This window comes from Passer domesticus, chromosome 4, assembly GCF_036417665.1.
Source record: "Passer domesticus isolate bPasDom1 chromosome 4, bPasDom1.hap1, whole genome shotgun sequence".
Lineage (NCBI taxonomy): Eukaryota > Metazoa > Chordata > Aves > Passeriformes > Passeridae > Passer > Passer domesticus.
Genome location: NC_087477.1, coordinates 43,956,827 through 43,983,677, shown reverse-complemented (window position 1 = coordinate 43,983,677; position 26,851 = coordinate 43,956,827). Strand labels below are relative to the sequence as shown.

At 36.1% G+C, this 26,851-nt stretch overlaps 1 long non-coding RNA gene across 1 annotated transcript; it reads right to left on the bottom strand.

The window, feature by feature from the left end:
- Nucleotides 1–663: 663 nt before the first annotated feature.
- On the bottom strand, nt 664–22,624 carry LOC135299984 (uncharacterized). Its single transcript, XR_010361834.1, has 8 exons — nt 22,375–22,624; nt 17,984–18,107; nt 13,123–13,185; nt 12,290–12,389; nt 11,168–11,345; nt 8,890–8,983; nt 3,907–3,943; nt 664–2,925 (listed from the first exon to the last, which is right to left on the bottom strand). It is a non-coding gene; the product is annotated as an uncharacterized LOC135299984 (long non-coding RNA).
- Between the last annotated feature and the right edge of the window lie 4,227 nt (nt 22,625–26,851).

Here is a 26,851-nt window from a genome sequence, read left to right as displayed (position 1 = left end):
GGTATAGATGAAAGAAGAAACTGCCGGCAGCAAAAGTAATAAATTGATAATTTGATGAAAGACATTGCAAACCAAGGTTAACATAATACTCATATTTCTTCTTAATACAAACAGTAGTTTATCTTGAAATATTATCTCCAGAATTACTTTCAGAATTCCCTATCCAACATCAGTACTAAGTTTCATGGCATTACTTCTCCAGATAAAGTTCAGTATGTATATAAATTTCATGTGAATTGAAACCTGAAAGATTCATGCCTTTTGATCTTTTCAAGGCATCACTACTGCATTATCTTCCCAAGCATTAATTAATAATAAATGCTTTATTCATCAGGAAGCTAAGGTAAGCACATCTTTTCACATCCTCCCAGTTCCAGGATCCAAATTCTATTATAAAAGCTTAGGACTACCACATCTTCATTTCCAGATGCTTGTCTCTTAAGAGCAGAATTGACGCAGCAGGATGTTTTAGTATTATTACTTTTCAGATTAAGATAAAACAAGTATCTCTGGTTACCTTTTCTATGATACTACTTTACATTAGCTTTTTATTTTGGAGGCAAAACTCCAAACACCAATGTTTCAGTAAATTGTTTCAACACAGCTAGACAAAACATTAGATCTCAGAAATAGCAGCAATAGTTTCCAAGCTAATTTCTCATGATGTTAGGTTGAGGCTCAAGACAAACAAAATCATTATTTCCTGAATTTTAGATTCTGGTATAATTGTCCAGTGGAGATGTACTTATAATAGGTCAATGAAAGGTAAATAACACACAAGTGAATTTTAGGAAGGCAAATGATGGTTTAAAGACAGTTTTGACAAATCTGCTAATCTGTGTATCATGCACTTGGGAAGAGCTTTGACTTGAAAAAAAATTTTGTCAGAGTCAGAGGTCACTGCTCCAGTGAATCTCTCTTAAATCTTACGAAGCTTAATGGAAATAATATCAACTGCAGCATTGCTTGCTCCAATTCACAGGAAAATGCCAAAGCAAGGAGAATTTTTCCCATCAAGCATCTGGGTAAAATATGAGCAAAAAACTTTCTTGTACTTTCCTTCAGTGGGGCATGACAGCAGACGAAATGCAGTTTCCATTTATAAGAATTCGTCACAAAAGGAAAAATAAAGGCAGGAGAGAGATCATGGAGAAACTTTGAAAAAGCATATGAATCTTCTGAACAGGGAGGAATCTTGTCTCCTGTTCCCAAAGGGCAAAATGCCTGACCTTGACACCACTGTCAAAAAAACTGTCTCCCCTTGAAAAAGACCTTCCCCACACATTCTGTGTACATACATCTACAAATATAATCTTTGCTCCCTATTATTTTCTTTCTGAGGAGGGTCTAGTGAGTGAAAATCTCCAGTGGGAGATGGACACTGGGATTAATAGTTAAATAATTTTTTAACAGTATTTCTGTCTTTTGCAGCAGACTGAAGAGAGTGCTCCAATCTATCAGATTCTTCTTTGGAGAGAGAGGAGCAAAGTTTCACATCAAAAGTATGAGCATCACCACCAGGAAATGGCAAGTGTTACTCTCCATCGAGGTTTTTTTTCAAATTCAAATTGTCCAATGGAATTTGTGCAGATGCATAATTCATGCACAGTGAGATTAGGGATATTTTGGGATTATATGTTAGTGCTCAAAATACCTTTCCTACCATCTCATTGTACCCTACAAGCTATGTTAAGTCATACTATTGGTCATTTCCTTAGACAACAAAGTAAAGAGAAATAGGAACTGAATATGACGAAGTTATCTATACCGTTAGTCAAGATTCAACAATGTTACCAGTAGAGTGGCATTTAAATTTGAAAAAGATCTATAAGTCATTTTGGCTATGGTAGGGAAATCCATGATCCAAACCTCAAAACCAGGTAGTAAGGGACAAGATGACAATTAAGGGAAAGTTGGGTTAATAGTTGGTGCAGGGAAGAGTCTCTAGAAGACGGGATTAAGCAGGCTTTGAAAATATTTCTAGGATTCAAAGCTGAAAACTGCAAGTACACATTGAATTGAATAAATTAGAAAAACCATTGTTTTAGTCTTGTAATTATATCCATATATGACATCGGATTTACATACTTTGCTCAATACATTTCCTTCTGAATCTGGTTTTTTTTCACTGAACATGTGTCTAAAAGACAAGAAATACAGCAAGCACACTTGGACCTTCAGGACCACAATCTCAATTTACACAAGATTCCCGCTGATGAAAGCAAGGATAAGGTGAAATACAACCTTCTCCATATTTCAACATCTAGCAGTAGGCCTTACAATTCAGGGGGAGTGGAGCTGAAAGTAAAACATGATTTAACCAGGAAAGAAAAGCCAAAACCACAAAATCTATTATTGACTCACATCTCAGTAAAAATGCTCCAAGATCTTCTGCATCAATACGTGATTGGATCAGTCATTTTATTATTCTGAACACAGTGAAGATCTATAGGTCAGGAATAAGAATGTTTGCTTTATATTTTCTTGAGAGGCGAAACTTCTTAACTGAATCCTACACTTAATCATTTCCAAATCCCAGGCTATATCTGCTGATCCCTGTTTCGATTTAAAATAAAATTCATTTTCCGGTTTGCTGCATGACTTTTATTTCAGATTTGACTTAGAGATTTATGAACATGATATAGCTTTTCTTGCTGAACACTTGAACAGTCTTGGTCCCTGTGGTGACTTCCACATAGCTGCAAGTGGAAAGAAACACTCACTATTGTAAAATGATATGACATTCCTACCTCAAAAGCCAAAACAAATTTTTGAAGGCTGAAGTGTTCAGTTGCAGGAGGGATGAAAGCCCAAGGGGATCTAGACCTTGCAGTATTGTGAAAAGTCAATGCCAGTTTTCAATTCATAGCTTCTTAATTGAGAAACATGTGCCAGAGAGCATCTGGGCACACAATGAATCATTCCCTGTATAGGGAAAATGGGAAAGGGGGAGAAAGGGAGGTTATTGATTGAATCCACTGTTTCTCCTGTCACCAGTCACTTAAATTTGACTCAGAGTAAAATGATTTCTCCTGAAGACAACTGCTCCACACTGCACTGCACAATTTACTACAGAGGGTAAATGGACCACAGGATTATGAAGACAGAGTTGGGCAAATCACAGCACAGCAGCATGACCCCATGCAGAATGGCATCACTACTGCTACACATCCTGAAGGGGTAATGGCTTAGGCAATGCTGGCTATTTGCACACCCAAAATGTTTGGTACCTCAGCTTACAACACCCTTCACTATGCAAGTGACAAATGTGGCAGAGATGATCTTGTCTACTCACTCTAGTACCTGGGTAAAACATGAGGCAAAAAATGGTCTGGAACAAAGGCAAACGCAAACCATGATGCTGAAATCCCCTGCTCTGGTTGCTTGCTTAACCCTAGGGTTTTGGGTTTTTTAAGGCCTAGAAACACACTGTTTTTTACAGGGACAAATTTATTGAGTGTACAGTTCACATTGACTGTGACTTTCAATAATGTGGGATAAATACACTTAGTGCACCCCATGGGCCTGTTTATTGCGCTATACCAAGAGTCCCATGGGAGCAACCCACATCTCCAGCCCTGCTAACCTTCCAGTGCAAAGCCTCCACAAAAAGAAGTATGTATTATGTATAGCATATGTTTTCACACATTGAATCGCAGAAATTATGGAGGCATTTGGAGTACAACAAATGAAAATGACATTGAGGCCAAATTACTTTTTTAAAATGGCATTTGGTGTCTAATATCACGAGGACAGCATAGTAAGGGGCAGGTTTTTTGCCTGTTTTGTGTGTTTTGATATTCAGTGCCAGAAATCATTAAAGGACTCAGTTGACTCAGATCTCTCTAAAATACACAAGCAACCTATCCAAACATTAAGGAACTTCAATGCTATCAAAGATCATACCTCTGTGCACTTGTCCTTTTAGCTCGAACTCAGATGTCTTAAAAACAGAAGGGACAGAAGGAACAAATTAAATGAGAAATGAAAATTATTTTCCAAGGCAAATTGAAGACAAATAGAGCAGACAAATATGTAGGATACAGATCTAATTTTAGCTAGAAAACACACAACTTTCAGAATATCAGGCATCTCAAAACAGTGAAATCAATCAAAGTTAAAAATAAATTAAATTCCTAATGAATAACCAAGGTACATCTTCATGGACAAAGCACTTGAAGGCTATGTATGTTGGAGATAAGTGTACTTTAGTTTTCAGATCTTGTACTTTACACAAAAATAAAATGGGATATTAATCACTAATTCATTGATTAATATAAAGTACTCAGATTTTAATAAGCCATTTGAAAATTTTATCTCCTTTACAGTTCTGCTTTGCAAAGCACTTCCCAAATAATGAATTTCAAGCAACTTACTTCATTCTACCAGTATCTTCTTGACTATCCAACATTGCTCATATACTCAATTTCCAGAGCATTTCATTTCAAAATGAGATGAACGGAAGTGTGACTCATATACACCTAGGAGCACTGAACCATTTGGCACTTCCTTTATCACAAAGCAAAATCAATGTACTGAAAACCACTCTTGTATTACTTCACCTTATTCACAGTATTGCAAATTACTCTTTTTTCCACATAAAAAAGGTAACAAAAATAAAATAAGAAAAAGAATCTATTATTCAGTTTTACATTTCCAAATATTTTACAACCATTAATATTAAGAAAATCTTTTAGTAAGGAAGTAATTCCAGCACTTGATCTAAAATTGAAGAAAATAGCCCCATCAATCCTAGATATGTGGATGTCTCCACAACTTCAAAAGTATTTGCTTCATTTTGTATGTGACAAAGGAATATCAAATTAGCCTCTTTTTACTGCAAAGCACTGATACATGAGTTCTAGAATTCAGGCTATTTCAGGTTAGAAAACAAGTCAGTCTGGGCTCCTGGTTTAAAACAGAGATAAACAGGCCAGAAGACAGTTCACATATTCAGTTAACTGAGTCATAATCTGAAAATGCTATACTCCTCCACTAATTTTACCAGTAACAAGTGAAATTGTTGTAAAATTTTATTGCAACAAGGATACTTAGGTTAACTGTTTTAACGTCATAATGGATGAATAAAAGCCATATCACATGTTTGTCAGAAGAGGGAAAGATGGTTCAGCAACTTGCAAGACCTAGCCGAGCTCCCCACTACTGCCAAGATGAACCTTGCAAAATCATGGCAAATGATAATTTATACCTCATTTGAAAACCCCTTCCAGCATAACTGAATTATTCACTAAAACACAAAGCAACAGGCTGTGGCAACAAGGATTGGAGCAGTCTGCAGCTGAGCAGTCTTCCCCTCACAGCTTACGTAGCTCTCAGACACCAAAGAAATGTTCATCGGGGACTCTCAACATTAAGGGACTCCTTTCATATACCACCCTATTTTGCGAAGACTTCTGACTCCTATTCCTTATGTTTTTGAACATGGGAATGGTAACAACAATAACAATCCAACCCATACATTTTTTTAGCAGTGATGAATATAGGTACTCAAATCTGAACGAGTCAGATGAAAATATCCTGATATTTCTCTCACTTGTTCTGAATATCATTCAAAAATTTTAAGATAAACTAGAGCAATGAACAAGGTTGGCCTAGTAAAGATTGATACAAAAATGGCAAACATAACTTGATCAAAGACAGACATGTATCTAACAACTTATATATGAGACAACAGGGACAATCTCTGTGATACATGAGACAAGTAAAGGAAATCTTAGGGGACAGACCAGCCACGGAGGATCAGATGACTTTCTCAATTACATAGATATAAATCTGAGATAAGTGCCATTGACATTAGTTTCAAACACATATGTTTTAACCCAGATCAAAATCTGTCTAGTGTCTAAACTAGATCTGAGCTGATATTCTCTTCGCACTATATTCCCAAACAATTTGAATGAATAAGTGTTTCAGGCAGGCATCCATATCATCTGTTCATATGTGAAAAGTCTTGACCTTTCTTTACTTGAAAAGGATGTGTTAAATGCAAGCTGCATTAAATCCTATTAAGATAATAAGTGAGATGAAGTAAAAAAATATAAATTATATATATATATATCAGGAAAACAAAGAGGAAAAAAGTGCTGTAATAACATTAATCAAAACTTGAAGCAACCCCAAGACTTTGTCTGACTGTACGAAAAAGCTCTTTCTTTAAGAGGCTGATCAGTGTAGGATAGCAGCGATTATCCCAGACCTTAGGTTTTAGCCCCTAGCAAAGTATGGGTGAAGAAAACAGAACTAAAAATGAATTTTTAAAGATTACCACCAAAGGCACCTCATAAATACAAAGCGCAAACTCTACAGAAGCTGTATTTCTGCTGCTAATGCTGTGGTTCCTGAGGTAGCCTCATTATTTTTCTCTTATACCAGAGAAAAGCATTAAGCATCATTATCAAAGATATTTGTGCCAAAGTTGTTTTTTAAGTTTTTGGGTTTTTTAAGTGAAGGGAACCAAGATCATACAAAAACATTTCCCAAGAGCAGGACAAAGATATAGTTACAGCCCTACTTTGAGTGGTATTTTACACTCGGTGTGCCTTTTAATAAAAAGATCTTTGAAAGAGTCTGAAGACAAAGCACAAAGCCAAACCAAGATCCAGATCATCAGGCATCAAATAGGGTTCTCCAGATACTATCTGCATTTCAGTAGTTTTGCAGCTGCTACTACTATAACATGAACTTTGTCTGAAAGATAATGAATGGCTCACTCCAAACATAATGAACAGTGACTCCTTAGTATATTATCAGACAACACAGGTAAATAAACACAAAATTTAAAAGATTTTTAGATCCAAATAGCACAAATTCAATGCAAACCATACCTGAACCCTTCATCCAGGGTCTGTCTCTTTTCTTACAAGTTTGTACTATGCCTAGCACAAAGAGGACCCGTGGTTCCCACGCGCCTTTGGATCATAACAACCACTCAGTAAAAACAAGGGCCAGGCAACAGACCAGCACCACACCAAGAGAGGGCACTTGCTTAACAGTAGGTTTTTGTGTTTTATGGAGCTTTGCTTCTGGCTCCTCTGATAAGGATAAGATGAATTTCATGCTTAAAATAGGCATTCCAGATGCCAGGCATCGAGGGGTTTTTTGTCTACTTTTAAAGTACTTATGCTGAGTATCCCTGAATATAAATGAATCCACTGAGAATACAAAATGAGTGTTACAAAAAAAATTCGTTTGAAAATAGTTCCTTTAAAACCATAAAAAAATCTCTTACATAATTTGTACTTATCTCAAATATTCCAAGGATTTCAGCTGTCCCTGGCACATATGAAAACCAGCTCTGGTGGATTAGACTGGCATTTAAACAGGCAGGCTTCTAACAACCTAAGAAAATTAGTTGAAAAACCACCAAACAGTTTAACTCATATGATCATCCCAACAATCATAATGCTCACAAGCCTCTTGTACGTTATTTTTCAGTTTACAAAAGGTAAACACAGGCTAAAATTTCAGAAAATGCCTGGGTTTTTAAGAAGCCAGAATTTGGGCAGCTCTCCAGTAAAAGAACATAGATATAACTGTTGGAATTGGAACATGCAGACGATTTGTTTCTAATACTGATTAACACATCTTCAATACAATAAAATTTCTTTCCCAGTTAAGATCCTTTTCATTAATATTTTATTAAAGTAATTTGAACAACTTACATTTTTAGTTTAGTATGATTTTGTACAAGTGGGCTTTTTACCCCATCAGTCTCAGAGACCTTTAACCAAAGGTCTTGTACTATGTCTATTTCCTCCTACTACTTGCTTTGGGGTGGGGTAACTACTGTCCTTTTTCATCCCACAGAGACTAAAATGAAGTAATGTCCATGCTGGAAAAGGTTCAGCACTTTGCAAGTCTCTTCTAAGAAGATAACTGTATTCTTATTCCTGTCTACTAAGACCAATGCTTTCAATTTTGAAGAAGGGCAGAAAAATGAATTGTCAATCATAAATATTTCTTTGCTTAGCAATTCTTTTCAAGAGATCTAGTCTACAGAGATGGTAGGAAGCCAAGGGTAACAGGAGGTGCATAACTGTACTGGGAAATGTACGAGAGATCAGGTGAAGCAATATATTCCTTTACATATTCCAGCATCCTCACCTTCTTCTCATGAGGAAAAAAGCAAACACAGCTTAACTGCATGGTTATTATGTTTGTTATGTACAGCTCTTGAACAGCAGAAAACAGACAACAGTAAATTTCAGACATATCTGTTCCACCTGCATATTATTAGATACATCCCATGTTAGCATTTTCCTTATTTTGCACTGATCAGTGTAATAACCTTCACTTAAAAATCAAAATCAGGGAAAAGCAAGGTAATTCCCAACAGGGATTCTTTTTTTTTTTTTTTTTAATTGAATCTGCTGTAAGAGATTCATAGAGGAGAGTCTCAATTCAGGAAACTACTGGACAATAGATACAGCACTTGTTTATTTCTGGTGGACAAAAGACCAAAAAAAAGGAGAAAGACAAAAATGTGTGTATTCACTTATAACCATGCAGGAAAGATTAGAACAGTCCCTATGGCCTCCTTTCCCACTTCCTCTGTCACTGAAAATAAACCACCTTTATTTCTGCCACAATCTCTGACTTTCTACTTAGCCATTCAGTGGGAAAAAACCACACAAGAATTTCAGTTGAAATACCTGCCTGAGATTTTTAGGCATTGGAACAGCAGACTTTGCATACATTTCTGAGTCTCTGAGGTACTGATTCTCCTACTGATTAATCCATAGAGCTTGCATGAATCAACATTTCTCCAGTTGTGTGCTGGCACCAGCTGACATTGTAAAAGTGACACTAGAAATCAGGAAAACTCTAATAAGCACCAATTCACATGGAATTCCCATGTGAGGTCCTTACCCCAGAAAACCAGCTGATTTAAAAATTCTTCTTGCAGATATGCACACAAAATTCTTTATCATAAGCACTTTTCAATTATGTCAGAAAAGAAAATCTGTAAAAGAGGAGGGAATAAAATATTTCCATTGCTAACATTTTCATTGCAACTTGTTTGTTGTTAAATTACATGTTCTGTTATGGAAAATGTACTAAGATATTAAGGCATGATCAAAAAATAACACTGGTTTAGGGAGACACAGTCATCAGCTCTCCTCCAGCTAAGAAGCCGGCACATCTGCACTCATTGTAGGGAAGGCAAGGACCCTATTTGGAGAGAGCTATTCATTACCATATAAAACAGACAGCCTTCCACTGCACCAGCTAATGTTTAAATTTCCTTCAGCAACTTTCTCCCACAGTAAATCATACTTTTGCTTCTGATCAGTGTTTTTACCTTGTGCTTCTGAGCAGTCAGTCGTGACTACATCCAACAGCTGCTTCACAAATGTTGCCTATTTAACTTATTACATTGAAAACACACATCAAGGGGCACTCTTCGCTTTTACAATTATGGACAGCATACATGTTCAATTAATAGATAAACCAACAAAACTATCTTCCAGAATTTTGAAAACATTTACAAATGGGAAATATAGGAAAAGAAATATTTTAAACTCAATCTAATATGTATCTTTACATCTGCCAAGGCCAATGCCACATCCAAATAAAAAAAACCAAAACCCTAAAATCCCCAAAACTGAAAAAGGGTCAATAATGAGAAGAAAGCTTGGAAAAGAAAGTGTAGGCAAGTTAATGAGAAAACAAAATTTTCAAAACACACTACCACTATTTATCCACTTAGGGTTCCAATAAGAACAGTGAGCTGTTTATTCTTAAATTCCCTGTCTGGAGGGGTTGATACACTTGCCCATGCATTGGCAACTAGCATCTAGTGCCCTTTCAGATGTTTTAGGGCTTTTTGGCCTTCAGGTGATGTTCTAGAAGACCAAAAGGTCTTCTAGAGGTCTAGACCGAAAGGTCTAGAAGACCAAAAAGGTCTCCCATTCATCTTGTGTCATATTTCCCAGTTCTTCACAGAGGTCTTCGATACCCTGAGGGCACCTCACATGGTGCTAGACACTTCCATGCAGACAATCAATTGCAGTCAGAGTCTGATCTCTCAGTGCCATGAGATAATCTGATTCTCTCTACATAGTCTATGATTAAAAGCATCCAAAACTGGTCTAAATAATTTGCTTTTTGGAGCCAAGAACAGCGAGTTGCTTAAAGGCTTAATTGTTCTCTTAGTGACAGGAACAACTGAAATATTCTTACTCCTCACACTGACTCCTTTGACCAAAAACCATAAAAACTATTACCCATTGCCTTAGGCAGGCCTGAGTCTGTTTAAGTCTTCATTGGAGTCCTCAAATTCTGAAAATACAAAGTAAGACTCAAGCAGCTTCCTACTCAATTGAAACATAAATATTTCTCTATGATCAGATTGTTTATTTTAATTAGTGGGATGCCAATTCAGAAAATAAATATTGATCCATGTTATAGAAGTTCACAATAGTAATAAATTAACAATTTTATTAGAGAAGTAGAGCTGGATTTTAATTCATGAGGGTGCTGAGAAGGTTGTCAAATGGAAATGATAAAATTTCAATATCTCATTAGTGGAAAAACATAGTGTACTGTAAATGTTCAAAAACCCAAGTGTTTCTCTCATTACTTAATATTTTTGTGTGGAAGCTTTTCTTCCTGATACCATTAAAGAATGAGGAAAATAGAACAGTGTCCCAGTCTCCTGCTGGCATTTTCCTATTATCACTAATTCAGGATACCATTACACAGCTACCTCAAAAGCAATAAAGGAAAGCACATGACGCTGTCTGTACCTCTGCACAGTGCTCCTCTTCACATGGACTCTGGGTATCTCTTTAACAAAATTACTCTTTTCATTGGGTGTCTTCAAAAAGGTCATTTAAAAGCAAAAAAATTGTCTGATTATTAATTACCTAGATGCAGATCAGGAATAAAACCACTTCTGCCTTATTCAAAGTGTTTTCAAATTTACCAGTCATAAGATAAGCTCTTTGTAGAGTTTTCCCTTTTCAGGAGTGGTGAAGGTGATCAGAAATGACACAGAAAGGTTCCTTGCAGAAATGACACAACAGCTTTGAACATGCTCCTCGTTGTGCACCTCTTTTTAACTTCTGAATTTACTTCATTATCACAAAATTACCAAGTAACTGCCAATAGACTATTGTTTATATTGGATACCTTAAAACATTACCTTGATTTTAATCAGCCTCTCATCTCCATCTGAATATTGACTCTGTGCAGATTTTGAAAATAATGAGCACAGAATCACAGGCCTATCATCAAGGTACAGGTCCTACTCATTTTCGTTTCAGGATACTTAGCAGTAATGAAGGATGCTGGAAGGCTGCAGAATCTTTTCCTGTTAATAACTGAGCACCAGAAAAACAAAACCATGTTAAAGTTTAAAAGATGGTTTGATATACTAGATGAAATTACAATGGCTCTGCTATCTCTTCTGTCTGCTGTTTTCTTCCTATGCATTTTGACACAAGTAAATAAAAGCATGAAATCAGTGGTAAAAGTTGAACAAAAGGATGTATTTAGCAGGGATAAAATGAATTCTGAAATATGAATATAACTTGTTTTTAAGTTAGGGTCCCTGTGTTTCTGTAAGTGCCACTTTTGCATAGAAAAAATAAGAAAACTGGATAATGACAATAAATTGCATGGATTATGTTCCTTTAAAGGCAACAACTAAACGCACACTACCTCAGTCCTCCCTGCTAACTGAAAGTAATGGTTAGAAAAATTGTATGCACACTAATTAGGAAAAAAACAAGCACTTGACATGAGATATTAGACAGATAAGCAGAGGATCTATGACAGCCTAAGCTTTACAGGTAAATATTGTAAAATATTTTTTACACTTTACATGTAGCATAACACACAATTATGTGTAGTGGATTAGTAATTAGATTATCAAAAAATTCCAACTAACAAAAAAAGTGGCTGGTGTGCACTATTAAGGAGGCATTTAGGGTTAAATTACATGAAATGGAGAGAAGGTATTGCAAATACACATGTAGAGTTTACTTGGCTGGTCATAGCTGTCAGTTATGGGACTGCAGAGAAATGTAGAGTTATCTGATGGAGACTGCGGAGAATTGTTTATTTTGCTCAATAAACCCTTTTATATGCATGGCATCACACAGTACAGAGCATGCATTCATCAGCCAGCAAACTCCCAGCTCTCACAAAACAATTTAACAGGATGCTGCCAACTTGAAATATTGAGAATCTGAAGTCTTGCCCCTCTGCAACCCACCCAAAACAAACAAACAGAGAAAAAAACAAACAAACCCTTACTACTTACTTCTGCCATCTCTTTGCAATTTTAAAATCAGGTTTTCCAATAAAATAAAAATTTTCACTTTTCTGTGGCTGTGTGAAAGTTCCATCCATTGGAAAATTGGCTGCATTAATAAAGGGAAAACTAGAAAGAATTAGTCTCTTTGTTCTTGATACTTGTAACAAAAAACTTGCTATTCATAGAAAACATAACTAAATGTTTAGAAAAAAATTGGCTTTTTCCTGTGTGTGACTGTTCTTTAAACAGCCTGGTCTAAAGGCCCAGCTGGCAGAAGCATTCACAGGCTTGCCAAATTCTAAACCACAATAAAATTACCAGTAATGCTACCAATTTAGGTGCCATTAATTCTGTTGAATGCACCTAACAAAATTAGTCTAAAAGCATGTAATTTTTTACATAGTATTTGTTATTTAAACTTCACAACTTCATTGATACAAGCAACGGTTGGAATACATAGAACACATTGTCTGGATGTTTAGCCTGAGCACAAAAAAAAAAAAAAAAAAAAAAAAAAAAAAAACCATACCCACTGTGTGAAATTCACATTTCCCACAGGAACTAAAGGCAGGTAAGAACTGACATTTCAGGGTATTGCACTCTGTATATTAGAGGCATTTAAAATTTACCAACCAAATCTCCACGACCAGAATCTACAGGGTTTTATAAGAATTTTTTGTTTATCTGTATTCCCTAGAAGATCTGCAGCACTAGAAATTAAGGAAAGAAGAATATTGGCATGCCATTTTCTCACTACACTACGAAGTATAGTACTAATAAGTAACATATACACACCAACTATTTCACATAAAAATTAACAGAATTGGAGACATACATACCTGGTTCAATGCGCAGATAAATCCAGCGAGGTCTCAAAAACCATTTCGATTTCTTTTAGGTTCCTTTTAGTAATGGAAAGAAATTAAATTGGAACAATGTGTAGAATACCACAAGTTTATCATGAAATAATGTATTTCTTTTACTATATTAAAATACTCTGAGTTAGTTATTCTGAGATATTACAGCTAAAAACCATGTAGAAGACAACTGCAGATTTGTAAAAACCACTTTTTGGGTTGAGTTATGCTTTTAACAAGCATTTTGTAACTTTCTTTCTTACTATTATTACCATTTTATTGGCCATTTTTGCTGCGGTTCACAAAATTTGAATCACCTCAGAATCATATTTCACACTCAGCTAACTTCAAATATATCTTAAAAATTTCCCAGCTGTAAGCAGCACTCAGAAGCATACATTTTAATAGGTGTTCTTAAGCTTTTCACCAGCCACCCATCAGGACAGCCACCCCATCACCACCCGCTCGCCCTTAAACTTTTCCTTTCTTGTGAGACTCAAATGGCATGTTTATGAAAGCATGGCAAGTATGAACTATGACAAACCTAGCTTAGTATCTTTTTGGTTGGTTGGTTTTGTCTATTAATAGCTCTGTGAAAGAATTAGAAACACTATACAGAGTCATCAGGGCAGGGGAGAGGCTGCAGCCCCCAAAGCTGCTCTCAGGACCCCAGTGTTCAATTGCCAAAAACAGTGATTTGAACACAACTGACTGCACTTGTGGTGCAGACCCTTGTCTCAGCTTCTCTCTCCCTTCTAGGACAGCTTTTTCCTCCTGCTCACAAGACAGAGTGTACAGAAGATATAACCACTACACATAACGAACACAAACACTACAATTTTCACTAACAGTTCTGACCACAAACCTAAGAGGATATATCCTGTAAATATGAAATTATCAGAGTTCAGCTTTCTGAATCACAAAAGCAGCCACCCCTCACAAAAACACATTTCCACATGTTCATTTATTAGTGGATAGAGCAATAAGCATTATGCTTAGTGATGTGATAGTCTCTAAAATTTCCTAAAAATACAGATTAAATTGAAGGAGAAAACACATATATTTCACAGACATCTTTAAGGCACCTGAAAATTAAATTATTGATCATAATATTGGTTTACTGTAATTTAAAAGCATAATTTATTCTTTCCTTACTATAACTTTAACCAGAATATATATTTTTGAGTCTAGCTAAACAATAATTCAAAGAGAAAATGGGAACTACAGTTAAGAAGTACCTTCACAGTTCATGAGATAATGAAAAATATTATAATACTTTTCTATTTACCAGAGTTGTCAAAACTGTCACCTGTACACTTATTACAATAATTCAATCAGAAAATCATAGTGTACCAACTTCTCACATTTAACCACTAAATTAGTTCTTTATGGTTTTACACATCATAATCATCTCAAGAATGTCACCACACTGAAGCTCTTAAGATGAAGGACAAAGGAACAATTAATATGCAAGACATCCATCTACTTTGTATCAAGTAACTGCAACCTCTAACTTCTTCACGGATCTTATCAGGATATAAAAATGGAACTTTTATTTAAACAGAAAATCTTCCCTTTCTGAATCTGGCAGTCAGGGCACCATCTGGTCTTTCTTTTTCCCTGTTGCTTTACTGAGCTTTCCCCAGGCTCCTTAGAAACTTCCCAGATGTGTGTTCTCTCCAGTTCCCAGCCCTCTCTCTCCAGGGGGCCTAAAATGTCCATCATTACAATCAATCTCATCTGCACTAAGCTGGTGGAGGAAAATGAGGGAAGATTACTCAAGAGAGATCGGTGTCGAATGTTATACGATTTCCTATAACCTGCTTTCTGATAAACTTCTTGTTTGCCAGGCATTTGTCAGATGTTATTGTCACAAGGGACATCCATCCTAACTTGTACTTATTGTCACAAGGGACATCCATCCTAACTCAGTTCTTGAGAAAAATTTATAAGGAAACTGATGCTTGACATTTATTTATACATAATGCTAACATTCATGCCCTATCATTACTATATTCTTTTTGGGCTGCTTACTATTAAATCAACATTACAAAATGCAGAGTTTGGCTTTTTAACCTAATTTACTTTACGTGCTTTTCTTCTAAATTAAATATATGTGACTGGCAACAGTTTTCAGAACGGAAGTAAAGTATAAAAATATAATTCAAACTGCAGTAGCAAGTGCTAAAATCTGAAGATAAGCTATCCCTTCTCCTTGTGATTTGTAGAAACACTACATCATTTCAGACATATATTATGTCATCACCACAACATTTCTTGCATATAGCCTGTGTTACCATAATTCTAACCAGATTTATCAACCAGAAAAATCTTTAGGTAACCTGATTGCATTGCCCAACACTGCAAATGCATTAATATAAACATCTGTCAGGTCAGAATCCTCTGGCATAATTAAAACATCCTCAAGTTTCTCTTGATATAATATATTGTCTTTACACATTGGGGTGAAGAGAAAATTTAACCTGTACCTAGAACTTTTCTAAATAGCAATCACAGGCAGTCATTTTATGCTGAGAAACTTCCTCGGATATTGTCCTCCATTGTAGTTTCTCCAACACCAAAGCAATTTTAAGAAAACACCTGCTCTCTCCAGGCCTGAGGCGTTCACCTGCCATTATGCAGTACGACAACTCAATGGTGGGGATTGTTTGTTCACGTTGAAGTCAGATTGCTTTGGAGCATGACTCCACACAGAATCAGAGCAGCACGATTAAGAGACCATCAAACTGAGGCAAGGAGGAAGGGGTTTGAATGGGAACACTTTTACCCCTGTAGAAGTCTGACTAGGAGTTGCACAATTTGTCAGGGAGAAACAGTCCTTCAGGGACTTCCTGACTACAGGATACTAGGTGAGCATATAAATTCCAGGTGATGCTTACAAAGGTATTGTATTTGCAGGGACCCTTGTGGCAGGGAGAAATGATGAATCTGACTCCATGTTCTCAGAAAGCTAATTTATTACTTTATGATACTATATTATATTAAAGAACACTATACTATACTATACTAAAGAATACAGAAAAGGTACTTACTAAATGCTAAAAAGATAATAATGAAAACTCGTGACTTTCTCGAGTCCTGACACAGCTTGGCACTGATTGGCCAAAGAGCCAAAACAACTCACACCAGAATCCAATGAAACAATCACTTGTGGGTAAACAATCTCCAAACACATTTCCAAGGAGCAAAACAGAGGAGAAGCAAATGAGGTAAGAATTGTTTTCCTTTTTCTGAGGCTTCTCAGTTTCCCAGGATAAAAATCCTGGGCGAAGGGATTTTTTCAGAGAATGTGAATGCCACACAAAGAGGCATTCATGGAGTCTGCATGGGAGTCTGGAGACAAAGGCCAGTGAAAACTTCTTAGCTACTCTGGAAATCCCAGAATTAGGGAGAAACATATGCCCTATGCTTATTCAGGTACCTTGAGATTGCATTTTTCTCACTCACTATGCAAGGTATAAAAAAATATGAAACCACAAAGAGTGCAAAATGAGAACAAGAGGATATCCAGGACTGAGACAGCCTGAAACAGATGAAGGCAGAGGGGAGGCAGGAGGGGAACCAGACACTAAGGCTGTCAGAGCTACTGAAGCAATGAAGAAGAAGCGGAGGAGGTAGGGGGAAAGGCAGGTTTTAATTCCTTCTCAGTAAGCTTTGGCAATCTTCCTGCAATATATAAATGCCCAAACTAATTTCCAAATGATCAGTCTAGCTTGTCAGTACTGTGTAAGGACATGATGATTAGTGAGGACTAATTTATCCTTCTTTTCAGCCTCTACGAGAGTAGACATACCTGAAAGGCATGAATACACACAGTTTTAAATATATTTCATTAAAGTATGAAAAAGGCATGGTTTATATAAAGCTTGACAAATTTATAAACCACATCACCATGCACTTATAGGCCAACGCCCTACATGTCAAGTTATTGGAGAACAGCTAATGAAAAAAAAATCACTGACATAAAATATTTAAATTTTTTAATAGCAATTTATGGATTCCAGAGCTTTTTCTGTCATCTTTTGGTTTTGGGGGTTTTTTTGGGTTTTTTAACTTGTTCATCTTGTCATCTGTATTATTTGCAACTGCAGAAGGAAAGAACCTTACCCTTTCTCCAGACTCTTCCCTGGACTCACATACTGATTTTAGAACAATAGTTTCAAGAATCAGAACAGAATATCCAAGTTGAAGAAGGTAAGGGTTTTCCTTTCTGTGAAAAGAATGCTATTGGTAATTTATTCATTGGAGAATTTCCTTACAAATAACCAGCTGTAGCACAGCCAGCTGCTTACGGTGATACCAAGGAAGATAACAGATACTTTTGTAGAACCATTACTAAGCAATTCAAATAACAGAATCAAAATGCAACTTTCACTAGAGACAATCTTTGCAGAGCTGCCTCTTTGTTAGCTACTAGTGGTTTGTGTTGTAAAGCTGTTCTCTTTCACAAACCCAGAAGGGACCCATTTGTGTCTCTGCTGTAACAAAAAGCAGGACACATACTGTAAGGCAATAATCAGCAACAGCAAATTTGTTGTTTTTCTTGGTGTACTGTAGGGACACAGCCACCAGTAAGCTCACATAACACAGACACAATACAGGTGAACCAGCTTGGGAATCCTACCATGATTTTCTTATCACATATTATGGAATATCGTTTTTCTTCTCACCCAATGGTGATAGGCTATAAAGTGGAGCATTACATATATAATTGTGCTGTTTCACCAGTAGTGTATTCAGTATATAGTAAACATGAAAAAAGATGGAAAAGCTGTTCTTATAAAAGCATTGATTTTATACACACTAGAACATGAGGCCATACCTGAGATCCTGATTTAGATTAAATAGGGATCAAGATCTTCCAGCTTCACCATCTCATAAGATCTACTCCACTTGGATTAGTTTGGAAGAATGTAAACTCCTTTAAGGAAAGTTGAATGCTTTTGCTAGCAAGAAAGAAAATGGGAATATGTTTTGTCTGTAAAAATACAAAGATAATGCTATATTGCTCATCCTCAGAATCCCAGGGAGTTTAAATTTTTTTCTAATTCAGAACTAACTCCTTTATTTATATAAAAACAATACGTTAAATTAAAAAAAAAACCCTATATAAATTAATAAAATGAAACAAAAAACATCTGTCAGTCTGGGGCATCCAAAAATGAAAAATAGCACAAAGCAGTTGATATTGCTCATGCACCTACATGTTTACAAGAATAAGGCACAGTGAGTAATGAAGAGAGGAATGGTCAGGAACACAGATATCCAGTGAAAGCATTTGACTGATCCATCTTTGAAAGTTTACCAAAGCAGGAAGTTACTGATCATTCAGCATCATCAGTTTTGCTGAATTTTCAGAGAAAAAGAAAAAAAAAGATACCTCTTGACATAAGTATTAAGGATCTAGTTACTGACATTAAAGGGAATACACCCATATGCAGACTCAAATTTATGTAAAAAAAAATCTTAATCTAGTTTTATGCAGACAGGAGCATTACACGTCAGCTTAAGTTTAGAAATATGCATTTTGTTCTTCACTGGGACAAAAGCAAAGCATTTCAAATATTATTATGCTATGTCCTAAGGTCCATATTCCAAATATAAGAGTTCAAATTTGGGGCTATTTTTGATTTTAACTAGTATTTCTCTTTCCTCCCATTTGCTTTCTTTTTTCTGGTCAAAAGTAAAAAAAGAACTTTAAAATCCCAAAAATATTCAAATGTTATCAGAATTAACCCATATCCTTGAAGCAGCATATTTTGAAGACAATATATGTAATTAAAATCTTTTAACTGGTATCCCAATATCTTAATTTTTTAGTAGCACATCTGTTAATATGTATTTAAGTGTGTATAAGGAAAGGTCAAAAACAGCTAAGTGCAATCTTTAATTAAAGCAACATTGACAAACATTCCATTAATTTGGTTTACAATCCTACTGAGTGGAAAGGGATTTCTGGGAGGGTTCCAATTCAAATCCTTCTCACAATACAATGTAAATGTCCAGGAGATTTTTTTTTTTTCTTCTCTCAGATCAGCTCACCAATCCTTAAAGAAGCCTTACAGTAACACTTGCTAGAGTAATTTTTTTACCACTTACTAAGAAGACAGCACTGGCAAGTTGTAAACTCATGAACACACATGATACTGAACAGGTTGAGCACAGACACAGGATAAAGTCACATTTAGAAAATACCCATGAGTGTGAGATAATGAACAGTTTTAGGTGACATTATATTATTTTTAGCTATATTTCCATAAGGAAACTTTGGCTTCAGCCTGTAACTGAGCCCTGTGTAGGGAGACTTGCAGGACTGTCTGTTCTATGATCACCAGAGGTGACAATGTGCACAGAGCTTCCCTGGGAAGTTCACAAAGCCACTGCTGTCCTAACTCTGAAAATCCTCCACACAGCAAACCTCACACCTTGAGACAGAAATGTAACTTATCAAGAACAATGCAAAATAATCCAATACTAATCAAAACAATACAGTTTTACACAAATTTCTTTAATAACTTGGGAATTTGATCACAAAATCATACCTATCTCAGTGTGATGCTCTTCCAAGCAAAATGTGGCACATCTTCAAAACACAGTACATTTATAATGGAACACAGTTTACAACCTGAACTTTTCTGAAACTAGTATTATTTTCTACATCATCTTTGGTATGAATATTCTGTGCCAAATCCTAGTTTTTTGACAATAGTATCAAGAGCAATTTTGCAACCATTTAATAAACCTGCCTCTGAAAACTGCTCCTGTAGACTGTCAGAGTCTACCAATGCTCATATTTGTGAGTAGCATGATAGTGCTGGCCTAAGAGCAGAAGACAGAGACATATTGCATAATATGCATTTATTCCCAGTACATACTTTTAAATGTATAGCTGGATGATTTAACACTATGATAATCTCATTCTTATTAATGCAGCCATCACAGTTGCAATCTCAATTTATGAGAGTCATTCATTCACATCCATCAAGCTGCTAAGTCTTTGATTGCCACAGTGTTTTCTAAAAGAAATATATTCAGAGTAATTTTAAATTTTAATGCCCAAGTATATTGCATTAGAAACCTATCCCAAATACATCATTTTCTTCTCAGTCAGTTTAAAATTGATTATTCATTCTACATTTTCCTTTGGTTGGCACAATTCACAAAACACTTCTACTGATACATTCAGCTCTCAAGCAATTGAGACCCACCATGTGTCTAATGCCATGCTTTTCCTGATGGGATATTAGAGGTTAGTCCTACCCATGCAAAACATAAGAGTTAAAAAGTGGTGCTTGTTTATATAAAAAACTCATTTGGATTTTTATGCAGAATATGACACCAATGGTATTCAAAAGGACATGTGGTCTGATCACAACCAAAACAGTGTTTTAGAATTTTTTCTATTGATCATCCAGTTCAAAATTGTGCTTCTTTCTCTTAACCCACGGTATTAAAGCTGGCAATGTATATCCCAATTTGTAAAGCATTTAAGGACATGGTTTTTCTTGTGTATGCACAAAAAGCACTTTACTAGGTTGAAAATAAGGACATTCATAAAAATGAAAGCATTCCCCAGATGAGATGTAAGAAAGTTAGTGGCTACACTGCTAAAATGCAGTCAACACAAGCACATGCTAAAAGCAATTGATTTATACACATTGTTAAATCAGAGCTTGAATTACAACTGCAGAGCCAATTTTTTTCTCCTCAGCATTACAATTAATACTGTCAGGCAGCAAGGACTTACTAAAGGGTCTCTGATCCCTTTATTAGCAGCATTTTGTGTGGTCCATTGCTCATGGTCAAGTGATAAAAGCAGTCATTTATCTGAACAGAATATCACATATACCATCACTGCACTTAGCCCAAATATAGAATTATAAAACCATAGTATAGTTTTTGTTAGAAGGGGCCTTAAATGTCATCTAGTTCCAACTCCCCTACCTTGGGCAGGGATGTCCTTCACTAGACTAGGTTCACTACAAACACCTGGAATGTAATTTGTGCCGGAAGGCAGCTACATTAGCACACAAAAGATACAAAAATGCAAAGAAGTCATTTGAAGCCACTGGTTTCTGAAAAAAGGAACATCTGCTGAGGATCCCCAATGTTACCATTGATCACAGTCACATTAAAGCATGGATCAGAGACCTGCTGATTCACAGCACATATCACACAGTACTTTTGTCTGCCTTTCCAAGACTAACTGATTTGCAACCATGTATATTTTATTGCAATACAGAGTTTAGAATTTCAAGATCTATCCAAAATGGTCAGAAAACTGGACAGAGCTGCCTGTATCTATGCAAGCTTTTCTTTGCAGAGACAGCTAAACAGGCAGTTCAGTGAATGTCAAGAAATAATGCCTCACTGCCACCTAGGGGCAATCCAGATATTCCCTTTCTTACTGTCATAAAACCCTTTCTGGTTCTTCTGCCCAAAATGCAGATATTCTATATTGAGTTACAAGGATAAAGTAGATTAATCTCAAGTTTGTTAAGCAGGCAATGAAGTAAATCAATGTTCTATGGAAAATGGGTATTAGTTAACACTCAGTCAAATATCCAGGTCCTTCTATCAGCAACAATGCTGTAACTAAGCCCACAGACCTTGCCATCCTGCACTACAGGAATCTCCTTCAGAAGCAAAAAATCTCAGGTAAGTGTAAGCATGTATATTTTATAACACACAGGTAAAACCTTGATTAAAGAGTATCAAAGATGCAAAATCACATCTAGGAGGACAGTCTGAAACCAGTAATACAGATCACATCTTTAATAAAAGAACAATACTTCAAAGAAGTCTTCAGAAATTGTTTTCACTATTGTTACATTAAAATGCTTGCTGGCTTCTTTAGTGTTGAAATGTTGCTTGAGAAAATAATTTTAATGCACTAAGAAACTCTAGACATGTATAAGTCTGTCTTCATTTATTTTTGTAACTTTCATTAACATTATAATTTTAGCTGAAATTTTCCATGGTGGGTGTCTGCACAGACTAACGGATTTGGGGAATTTTTGTTTTTAATATTCAGCCTTCCTCTTTTGATGTAGTTAACAATTTGTAAAGAAACTTAAGAGAGTTCAGAGGCGATGGTGGTGGAAAGGTGCTAAAAAACATTTAGTTATTACAGTAATAAATTCTAGTACTTACTAAACTTCAAATTTAAATTCAGCCTTATAACTTTAAATTTTCTATGGAGTCATCACTCACCCTGTCCATCTTTTGAAAGACTTGAGTTCACCTACATCTAGCCAGGTTCTACAGCCATGAATTAAGCCGTCACTTGCATGTGTCCAGCAGAAATTTTCAAAGAGCTCAGCAGTTCAGTTCTCCAAAGAGTTGCCTAGGATGAGTGTCAAAGCTCCTAGAAAATAAAGGACTGCATTCACAGACCATTGTCATTACATAATTTCCAGCCAGTTCATGCAGGATTTGCCCTATAACTATCAAAGAGGTTATTCAAGGGATACTGGAAAACAACCAAGAGCAGAATTACTAGCAAGAATATTCTGAAGTGTCTCAGCTACTCCATTTTCTTTTTCTCCCATTTTTGTGTTCCTTTTTTTTAACTCACAGGTTGTTTTTTTTCCTTGCTTAAAAAAAATTATTACAAGTTCTCTTCAACAGTTTAATCCCTGTTTGAAACAGACAAGAACCTGCAGCAAATTTCAGAGACTATGTTGATTTATTCAGGACACAAAAATTATACTGGAACAAGTACAAGTTCAGTGCAGTCATTATACAGGGACTGCATCCATTCTGCATGTGACATTGAGTTTATTTATTAACTATTCAGTTTGTCCCCTTTTAGTGACCATATAAAATGGAAGATATGGATGTATCTCAGTTCAAATTCTGTCCTAGAGCAAAGAAGAAATACAAAGCACACAAAATAGGGAGGAAAACATCCTCCATGAGAAGAGGGCTAAGTGCAAGACAGGAATGGTGGTTGTGACCAATTGCAGCCTCTTCATAAGAGTATGCTTTGAATACCATCTAACATTATTACTAGGAATACCCAATCTGCATGAGAGTCTCATAAAAATATCTTTCTCATGAAATCTATGCTTTTCACAGCACTGAAAATACACAAGAAATCTTTTTGCACAGGGAGCTTGAAATGACAGCTACCTCACTGCTATCAAGAGAACTGTAGCTGCATTTACTCTCTGTCTTCAAGCAGGCTGCTGAGGACTTAAGGTCTCTGCTTTCCTTACCAGGTATTTTTAATCATATGCACCTAAGCAGCCAGCAAGACTGAGACCAGCATTTTGTTCACTGCCTTAGCCTCCCCAAAAGTGAACTGTGACTGCATTTACTGCCTGGTTATTCAGCTACTGAGGAGAAAGGCTTTTGACTTTCTGTCTGCAGAAGATGATTCAGCTGACATAACTTTCTGGGTGAACAGTCTAGAAAACAACGGTGTGCTTTCTGGCACCTCTTAAAACATGAGACACAGAATATAGACCACATAGCTACAAAAAGAAAGAAAAAAGAAAAGAAAAAAAAAAAAAACACAAAAACACACCATTGCATTCAAATACCAAACAGCCAGAAAAAAGATTAGATAGAGTACCAGCCAGAAAGATGCTCTGAACTGTGAAAAAGGAAATTATTTTTCATTGTTTGTTTCACACTGTGTTCAGGACAACAGAAAATTCCTTTTTTGAAATTATCAGCATTATATGAAAGAAATATGATTCCATTATCAGTTTATTCCCCTCTTGAGAAGAACCCATAAGCTTCTCTAAAATTGACTGTTTGGGTCAGAAGTATGAGGTCATTCTATTCTCTGACATAGACAGTATTGGTTCATAAAGAGGAATTCAATGGCAGGAGTATCTGTTTATCAATATATCTTAATACTTGGCATTATCATTGACTTTCCCTCCTGAGGCTTACCTTCTAAAACAGATTTAACAGATTTAATTGTTCACCCCCATATTATACATTATACATTTAAGGACTGAACTCAACTGAAATTGCTTCAGCTGTAGTTTCAGATATTTAAGGCAATCAGTAGAAAATTTATTCTCTATTTTGTCAGAGCTTTTGTCAAATTCCTTTAATGGTACCCTGAGATGGCAGTGGTTCAGTGACTCTAGGGCTGAGAAGTGAGAGGTAGCAAAAAATCCTCTTGTAAAGTGTTTATACTTATTCCCTGACTTCAGAGGACTGGAGCTGCTGCCAGCTATTAGAAGTGTTTAGTTCTTCTTGGGCAATTGGAAGCACTTAATAAAACTGTTTCTCACTCTTCATTCTTAAAAAAACAACCAAAAAAAAAAAAAAACAAAAACAACGAGAAAAAAACACATAGAGTTGGATGATACTAATATCCAGAAGCTCACATTCTCTAGCTGGCAGTGATAACACTACTTCCTCCCTCTGCACCACCTCAGCTGCTGTTGCTGTGTACTTGTATCAGTTGAACCAGCCACAGCATTTGTTGGGCCTTCCATGCAAGAGAATCTGGAGCATTAATCTAGAAGAAAATTAGTTAAAAAAAAAAAACCCAAGGGGGTTGAGAGTGTTTTATCTTGCTTATGGAACTCAGCTGGCTCCCAAAAATGTCTGACAGGCACCAAAGCTGGCAAAAGGGAAGGGCAGAACCGTGGAGCCAAGAAGCAGTGAAAAGTCAGAAGCAAAAAAATACAGCGAAAATAATTTCTTAAATACAACAAAGGTTAAGGTTTCCTAAATCTAGATTCTAAATCTCATGCTCACATGACCCTTTTTCTACAACAGATTTTCCTAATCCAACAGGCATGTCAGTACAGCATCCACTTACCTCATGCTTGCATATCTGACAACCAAATAAAGTTACTTGGCATGAAAAGTTTTGGTTATATTTCTGGCATTCGCTCCAAAGACATGCCAGTATTTCAGAATAACACTTTCTCTTCAATTCAGTGCACTTCAGAGAAGAAGGAGGATTATATGAATTCCGTTTATTATCAGTATGGATCATGAAATTGGTTCCATTTCAATAGCTGCAGAAAAAGGAAGCTAACCTACATGTCATGATGCTATTACATCAAAAGAAAATTTCCCAATAAGCCTGCATAGAAAAGAATCATATTTAGTAATGGTAATTGCAAATGTTAATGAAATTATTTGCTCTCAGACACCATATCAATGTGTGAAAGTTAATAATGGCATTGAGATACAACTGCTAATCATTGCAAGGTCCTTTTCACTGTACTAATAAGCCATTTGCTATCAACTGTTTCCCTAGTTATTTCAAGTCCACTATTATTTTCAAAATAACTCTCTTACTGTTTTCCTTATTCAAACAAATTCCCCTTAGATTCCTATTACATTGAATGGTAATTTTGGACTAAAATTAAAAGACAAGATATGGAGTGATTTGCAAAGAGAAATGAAGTCCTGGTCATTGCTCAGGGTAGCTGTGACAGCAATATGTAGGTGATAAAAACTGATTTATAAAATATAACTGATCATTAGGCACTAATGTGCTATCAAGTTTAATGGACATTTGTTTTTTCTTTGGAGTATTTTCTTTGCAACAAGGTACAGCTGTCAGAGCTTCAGCGGATCTTGACTTTTTTGGCAGGAAAAAAAACCAATCTGCAGTTCACTGAATATTTTCCAAGCATATTCCCAGTTGCCACAGAGGTAGCAGACATTCTGGAGAAACTCCAGCTGAAGCTAAAACCAAGCAGTTCTTGGCATTGAAAAAATTATTTTGATACTGTCAAACACTCCAGTAAGATCCAATAGAGAATTACAAAAATTTGCTTCAAAGGTTTCACAAATCCTTCTTTGGAGTTGATCAGAAGCCTCCAAAATATACAAGTGTTGCAATATGGGCATACAATAACTTCAGAGCTATGAATGTATGAGATCTGCCACCATCTGCATCATACTACGTACATGGAGCAGTATCATATTAGATCAGAAAGTTGGGCTACCTTCTAGCAGTCAAGTACAAGAAAGTTTTGGATATTTCTGTACTTTGAAAAATGCTTGCTGAGTAATTCTTACAGAACAGTCTGTTCAGTGATCCTGACAGAGTGCATGCTCAGGACAAGCTGTCAGGAGGCTGCCATTTGTGTGAATGTAATGCCCATATTTGATTCATATATTGATCTTAGTTTTTAACTGAAATTGTCAAATTCCAAGCAGTGTGTAGCTGCAACTGGTCAGCTATGTTGCAGGATATTTGCATACACTCCCAACTGGATGCACTTATGGGCATATCCAACAAGTGTTGTCCAACTCAAAGGAAAATGCAGCTGTTTCTCACAGTGCATGAAACCTTGGGGTTTGCATTCTGCGAACGTTTAGGATTGACAGACTCTCTGGACAGCAAGGAGACGTGAAAAGGAGAAAGCTTGCTTGAAACAAATCCATTTAACAGTTCAAAACACTTCACACTGTTTACCCCAGCCTTCATTATAATAGACTCTGAAGGACACATTTTGCACAGGAGCACTGAAGAGATTTAATCTGTTTTGACACTCATGGGTATAAAGATCTTATCATGGGTTATCTAGGGAGAGATAACAGTCCCTAAAAGGAAAGTCAGAATATATACAAATGTTATAAAAACCTTATTCTCTCCTCCCAGAAATAAATTCAAGGGAGCTTAAAGGTCTTTTGCAATCAAAATGATTCTATGATGCTAAGACACACAAGCCCTCATGAACATATTTCAAACTCATAC